This window comes from Mirounga leonina, unplaced genomic scaffold (assembly GCF_011800145.1).
Source record: "Mirounga leonina isolate KUSES-001 unplaced genomic scaffold, KU_Mleo_1.0 Mir_129, whole genome shotgun sequence".
Classification (NCBI taxonomy): Eukaryota; Metazoa; Chordata; class Mammalia; order Carnivora; family Phocidae; genus Mirounga; species Mirounga leonina.
Window position 1 is genome coordinate 33,134,724 of NW_023270323.1, and position 7,975 is coordinate 33,142,698.

Below are 7,975 nucleotides of genomic sequence, written 5' to 3' on the forward strand. Positions count from 1 at the left end.
GAACAGAAAGTAAATGATTGTCACTATGGCAATGTTGAAGTGAAAGTAGATGTGTAGCTAAGAGAATGTGAGTGGTGAAAAGGGAGAAAAAAGTAGTATTGCTTACTAATATTCTTATCTGACCAAATATTAAGCAGAAAGAACTTTTCATATATTGATGGAGATCCAAGTATACCATTTTCAATTATAACCAATAGCAAAATTATACATATATGTATATATAAATTCTCATTTAATATAGCAAAATCCTCATCATTCATATGAAGCAATATGTAGATTCTGCCTAGATTTCTGGTATATCACAGAATAATGGTAATAACCTAAATTAAAATCTCCCCCACCAAAAAAATCATAACTTGGATCTTTAGCATAACTACAAGATGGAGAACACTGTGAACTTCAAACTACCTGTCCGTATGAAAAATAAACACCCCAATCCACCAGAAAAAACTCCAGATCCCACACCTAGGTGTGGTGAATCAGAGGTACATTCACTCAGAAAAACAGATCCCATCCTCAATGATAAATACTGAGAACAAATCTGATGTCACATAGATTGATCCTGTCCTTAGGAAATCAGAAGGAAGAAGGTTAAATGTTGTGGGGTCCAAGGGAACAGTACTGTATGGCACCACTTCTACGGAATAGGGAATAATTTGGAAGGAGGAAGCATCTTTTGGAGATTTGGTTGTAAGGATAAAGAAGAAAACAGGAAAAGAAATTATCCTGCTGAAACACAGAAGACTACATATTTATAAGTCACACCCTTTATTAATTTCCCACTGTATTGGTACTATAACAAATTATCATAACTTGGTGGCTTAAAACAACACAAATCTTTTTTCTTATAGTTCTTGAGACTAGAAGTCTGAAAACATTTTCACTAGGCTAAAGTCAAGGGGTTAGCCAAAAGTATTATAAGACTTTTTTTTTTTCCCCCCTCCTTGGAGGCTTTAGGGGAGAATCTTTCGCTTGCCATTTTAAGCTTCTAGTAGCTGCCAGTGGCCTTAGCTTGCAACCCCTTTCCTCATCTTCAAAGTGCATCACTCCTTCCATCATCATATTTCTTTCTACCTCTGATTCCTCCTGTGTCACTCTTACAAGAACCATTGTGATTACATTGGATCAACTCTTATAACCCAAGATAATCTTCCCACCTCAAAGGGCCTTAATCACAAAACCCTTTTCCATATAAGGTAATATAAGTTGTGGGGTCATTATGACATGGACATATTTGGGTGCTGTTGTTGAGCTTATCCTCCCCCACCCCCAAGTAAAAGAACACTATAAATAAACTGCAATTTACTACAGCAATGGAAGAAGGCAGTCTTGAACTAGAAAACTTTTTTAGACTCCCATACTTGCCCCTGAGTGCACACACCTGTTATAGCTCCTCCAAAGGGAAATGAAATTAGGAAATGAACAGAAAGTGGAAAACAACATTCATACAATGCTCCAGAAAGAATAAAACTGGAAAACTAGAAAAAAAATTTTGAAATTATGAAAATTTTCCCCCTAGTCACAAACAGAAGACTGAAGAAAACTACATCACAGCATTCTAACCTGAATAAAATATATTTCAACAAGAATTTTCAAATATAAATGTCTTGAATCAGAAATTCAAAAACAGAACATAAATGTATAAAAAAACCAGAACAATATAAAACAAGAATTAATCTAGCTCAGGAAAAATGTTGAAGATATATACCACATCATTTTAAAAATGATGGCTAAATTACAACCACCAAAGAGACAATATGCTCACTTAAATTTAATGAAGGACATTGAAGAGGTGCTTGAAAATCCATGGGAATATGAGATGAAATAGAGAATAGTATAAATGTCAGGAAAAAAGACATTCATACATAGTATAGGGCTAAGAATGTCTATAATACATATAATTAGAGTACCTGGAAGGAAAACAAAAGAAAGCAAAAGAATGTAAAATAAATAATATATAATAGTAATACCAATCTACACATCAAAAGGAATTAAAAAGAAAGCTAAGGAATTAGACCAGATAATACTTACATATGTACACATAAATGTAACACAATAAAATGGCAGAGTTGGGACAAAATAAATAAATCATATAAATAAATGTAAATGAATTTCACTCACTTATTAAAAAGATTTGCAAGTTGGCACACAAAATTCAGCTCTGTGTTGTATACAAGAAACCTACCTATGATTAAAGGACTCATGAAGCCTAAAAATAAAAGGGCAAAGGTATGCTGGAAACATATTTAAACATCAAGAAATTAGAAGTTGCATTCTAGATATCAAACTCAGAAATTCAGGATAAAAAAGAATATGTCAAATAAGACAACTTGAGATTCTGAAAGACCCAATTCACAATAACATATGAGAATTCTGAATATCTATACTCAAGATAGTAATAATCATAAACAGAAATGGGAGATTCCAGAAGAAATAGGAGATTCAAGAAGAAATAAACAGAAACACATTAATAGGGACTTAACTCACTCACAGTTAAATACAGGTCACATGAACCAATCAATATGGACATAAAGTCATCAGTGGCATATCCTTAAAGTAGATTTTAAGGTGGTGTCTCAAATATTACACCCTATAAGAGAGAATATATTTTCTGCTCAAGTACACATAGAACATTGACAAAAATTTCGCCTATATAATACATTTTGAAATACTATTAAACTCTATGCTATAGAAAAGTTACAAATGCTCCCTGATAAAAATGTAAAATGAGAAATTAATAAAGTAAAAATTCAGAAGGATCTTTTTACTGAGAAATTTGAAAGCTACCTATTAAAATACTATTGGGGGGGAAAGAAGAGGGGGAGACGAACCATGAGAGACTATGGACTCTGAGAAAGAAACTGAGGGTTCTAGAGGGGAGGGGGGTGGGGGAATGGGTTAGCCTGGTGATGGGTATTAAGGAGGGCACATACTGCATGGAGCACTGGGTGTTATACGCAAACAATGAGTCATGGAACACTACATCAAAACTAATGATGTAAGGTATGGTGATTAACATAACATAATAAAATAAAATTTAAAAAAATACTATTGTGAGATGGAGCCCCACATAGGGCTCTGTGCTGGGCATGGAGCCTGCTTAGGATTCTCTCTCTCCCTCTCCCTCCGCTCCTCCCCCTGCCTCTTCTTCTCTCCCTCTCTAAGAATAATAATAATAAAAATAAAAATAAAATATTTTTGGATGGGGAGTTCTGGTCCAACATGGAGATGTAGGAAGACCCTCAACTTATCTCCTCCGTGGACATACCAAATGTACATCTACTTATAGAGCAATTCCTTCTGAAGAACTGAGGGCTGACTGCATGGCTTTTGCACAATAAAAGATAGAGAGACCACACAGAGAATGGCAAGAGAGATGGAGACAGAAAGACACAGTTACAAAGGGAACCACCACCTCTGATGCTGTGAACTGCAGTGCGGAGAGATAGTACCTGGGACTATAAGCAGTTTTATCTGGTCTGGGGCACACAAAAAGAGCTGAGGTTTAAAAGGACAGCTAGAATATAAAGGAGCCAGCCCTAGAACCTTGCCAAACAGCTGGAAACTGCTAGAACTCTTTCCAGGTCTGATGGGCTAGTGAGTGCAATGGTTTATGTTCTCCTGCACCTTGATAGCATGGACAGGAGCAAGATATGGGCACCCTAGCTGGACTACTGCCTTAGTGAGCCCTGGCTCCTGACCTATACCAGCCACAGCCATCCTACCAAGGCATCCCCAAAGCAGCATACACCAGGACATCCCTGGTCAGCACTCACTATAGCACCAGTTGTCTTGCCAAGGTGACACAGGCACAAAGCACCCTGTAACATACAGGCCCATACTATTTTGGTTCTAGCTGCTCTGCCAGGGTGCTTGCTGCAGAGTGCCCTGAGACCCACCTCCCGCCCTCCAGCCCATACTCACACTCATCTTGGTTCCAGCCACCCCACCAAGGCAACCCCTGTGCAAAGCATCCTATGACACCCTGGCTGATGCCCACTTCAGCCCCAGTCACATCATCAGTGGGTCCTGTACGTGAAGCACCCCAAGAAGCCCTGTCTTGCATCTACTTCAGCTTCAGCTATCTGGCCAGGTTGACCTCTGCACAAAGAGCCCCAGGACACCCTGGCTTGCATCCACTTTGGCTTCAGGTGACTGGTGAGGGTGCACTTTGCAGAGTCCTAGGACTGCCCTAGCCCATGCCCACTTCAGCTCCAGCCATCCTACAAGAGCAGCCGTAACACAGAGTGCCCCAAGACCACCAGCCCATAATAGCCACAGCTCCAGCCAGCCAGCCAAAGTCACCAGGTGCACACAGTCTACACAGGAGATGACAATATACAAGATCATTTCATCAAATTTATGAGAAGTAAAAATTAAAGGAAAAAATTTCATGAATAAAAGCAAATATACAGTAAAGGCAGTAGAAGAATCACTTATAAAGCTAGTATGAAGGTTAAAAGATAAAAATAGTAAAATCAAATTTATCTAAAAGTTAAGGGAACTCAAAATCAAAATATGTAAAATATGACAACATATGCATAAACTTTGGAGGGGGTAGTAAAAATTAAGTTCTTTTAGAATGTGTTTGAACTTAAATAACAATCAACTTAGACTGTTATATACTTAGGATATCATGTATGAACTTCACAGTACCACAAACCAAAAGGTTATAATAGATACATAAAAAATAAAGAAAGCCAAGCATAATACTAAAGAAAGTCATCAATCACAAGGAAAGAAAGCAAGAGAAGAAAGGAACAGAGAAGTACAAAACAACCAGAAAACCATCAATAAATGGCAATAACTACATACCTATCAATAATTGTTTTATTTATTTTATTATTATTTTATATTTTATTATGTTATGTTAATCATCCTCCTACACTGTTGGTGGGAATGCAAGCTGGTGCAGCCACTCTGGAAAACAGTATGGAGGTTCCTTGAAAAGTTGAAAATAGAGCTACCATACAACCCTGTAATTGCACTACTGGGTATTTACCCCAAAGATACAAATGTTTATATCAGCACCCTGCTGTTTATAGCAGTAATGTCCACAATAGCTAAACTATGGAAAGAGCCAAGATGTCCATCGACAGATGAATGGATAAAGAAGAAGTGGTATATATATACAATGGAATATTATGCAGCCATCCAAAGGAATGAAATCTTGCCATTTGCAAAGACGTGGATAGAACTGGAGGGTATTATGCTGAGCGAAATAAGTCAATCAGAGAAAGACATGTATCATATGATCTCACTGATATGAGGAATTCTTAATCTCAGGAAACAAACTGAGGGTTGCTGGAGTGGTGGGGGGTGGGAGGGATGGGGTGGCTGGGTGATAGACATTGGGGAGGGTATGTGCTATGGTGAGCACTGTGAATTGTGCAAGACTCTTGAATCACAGACCTGTACCTCTGAAACAAATAATACATTGTATGTTAATAAAAAAGAAGATAGTAGGGGGACGCCTGGGTGGCTCAGATGGTTAAGCGTCTGCCTTTGGCTCAGGTCATGATCCCAGGGTCCTGGGATCGAGTTCCTCATCAGGCTCCCTGCTAGGCAGGGAGCCTGCTTCTCCCTCTGCCTCTCTCTGTCTCTCTGACTCTCAGGAATAAATAAATAAAACATAAAAAAAAAAAAAAAGAAGCGCGCCTGGGTGGCTCAGTTGGTTGAGCAACTGCCTTTGGCTCAGGTCATGATCCTGGAGTCCCTGGATCGAGTCCCGCATCGGGGTCCCTGCTTGGCAATGAGCCTGCTTCTCCCTCTAACCCTCCCCCCTCTCATGTACTCTCTCTCTCTCATTCTCTCATTCTCGCTCTCTCAAATAAATAAATAAATCTTAAAAAGAAAAAAAAGAAGATAGCAGGAAGGGAGAGACGAATAGTTGTTTTAAATGTAAATGGTTTAGCCCAACAGCCTGAAGCCCCAGAGCCCAGCCCATGGCTCAGCAACAGTGCTGAAAGCAGCTCCTTTAACAGTGCTGTGGCTGGGTGGAATGCCTATATCAACTTCATGGTGGATGGGACCTGTCAGCATTTGGCTATCATAGGCTATAAGAATTCACCCTCCATCTGGGCAGTCATCCCTGGTGGAGCTCCCATTTTTAATATCACTGTCACCATGACTGCTAAGTCACCATGACTCTAATGGGCAAGGAAGGTGTCCACAGTAGTATGATCAACAAGAAATGTTATGAAATGGCCTCCCACCTGTGGTATTCCCAGTACTGACTGGGTCTGTCAATTTCCCCCACCACTCCCCACTGTTTTTACACCCTTCTCCTCCCCAAACATACACATACCCCTTTTTTATTTTGGGGGCCACTATCCCATCCTCTTTTATTTTGGGGGCCATTATCCCATATCCCGTACCAGTTATTGCTGCCCAAACCACATGGGCTGGGGGCTGGGGCTGGATGGACAGACACTTCCCCCTACCCATAACCCTCCTGTGTGTGGTTGGAAAACATTTTTGATTTTTGGTGTTCCCCACCCCCACACCCTGAATATAAAAGATTCTATTAACCAAAAATAAACAAATGAATAAAATAAATAATAAATAGATAAATGTAAATGGTTTAAATCTTCTAATCAAAAGATATAAGGAGACAGAACGGATTAAAAAAGTTATATGCTGCCTACAAGAGAATCACTTCAGACATAAAGACACATATAGACTAAAAGTGAAGGGTGGAAAAATATATTTCATGCAAATGAAAGGAAAAAAAAAAAAAGGTCAGCATTCGTTATATAAGACAAAATATACTTCAAAACCAAGACTGTTAAAAGAGACTATATTACATAATGATAAACAGATCAACCCAACAAGAGGTTATAACAATTGTAAATTTCTTTTCATTCAACATTGGGATATCAAAATACATAAAACAAATATTAATATGTATAGAGGGAGAAATTGACAGTAATACAATAATAGTAGATGACTTTAACACCTGACTTACATCAATAAGTAGATTATCCAGACAGGAAATCAACCAGGAAACAGTGGCTTTGAACAACACATTAGACAGGATGAACTCAAGACATACACACAGAATATTTCATCAAAAACCAGCAGAATACACATTTTTTCAAGTGCACATAGAACATTCTTCATGATGGATCATATGTTAGGCTACAAAACAAGTCTCAATAAATTTAAGGAGACTGAAATCATAGCAAGCATCTTTTACAACTACAGTGGTATTAAACTATAAATTAATTACAAGAAAAAAAAAAAAACTAAGAAAACACAAACATCTGAAGGCCAAACAAAATACTACTAAACACCCAATGGGTTAATGAAGAAATCAAAGAGGAAATAAAAAACAAAACAAAACATGGAGATAAATGGAAATGAAAAGACTATGCTCCAAATTATTTGGGACACAGCCAAAGTAGTTCTAAGAGGGAGGTTTAGAGTGATACAGGCCTACCTCAAGAAAAAAGAAAAGTTTCAAACAACCTAACCTTATGCTGCAAGAAACTAGCAGTAGAATAAAAAACAAAACCCAAAGTTAGTAGAAGGATTTAAATAAAATATCAGAGCAGAAATAAATGAAACAGAAACTCAAAGAAAATACAGAAAAGATCAATGAAACCAAGAGATGTTTCTTTGAAAAGATGAACAAAATTGATGAAGCAGACTCATCAAAGAAAAAAGAGGATAGAAATGAATAAAGTCAGCCATAAAAAAAGAAATAACAATTGACACCAAAGAAATACAAAGAATTATAAGAGACTATGAAAAATTATATGCCAACAAATTGGGCAACCTAGAAGAAATGGATAAATTTCTAGAAATATACAGTATTTCAAAATCGGAACAGACAAATTACTAGTAACAAAATTGAGTCAGTAAAAAAAAAAAAAAAAAAATCTCCCAACAAACAAATCTAGGGCCAGATGGCTTCACAGGTGAATTCTACTAGACATTAAAAGAAGAGTTAATACCCATTATTCCAAAACCA

At 37.6% G+C, this 7,975-nt stretch overlaps 1 pseudogene; it reads left to right on the forward strand.

The window, feature by feature from the left end:
• Positions 1 to 380: 380 nt before the first annotated feature.
• LOC118010875 lies at positions 381 to 6,236 on the forward strand (annotated as a pseudogene).
• Positions 6,237 to 7,975: the final 1,739 nt, after the last annotated feature.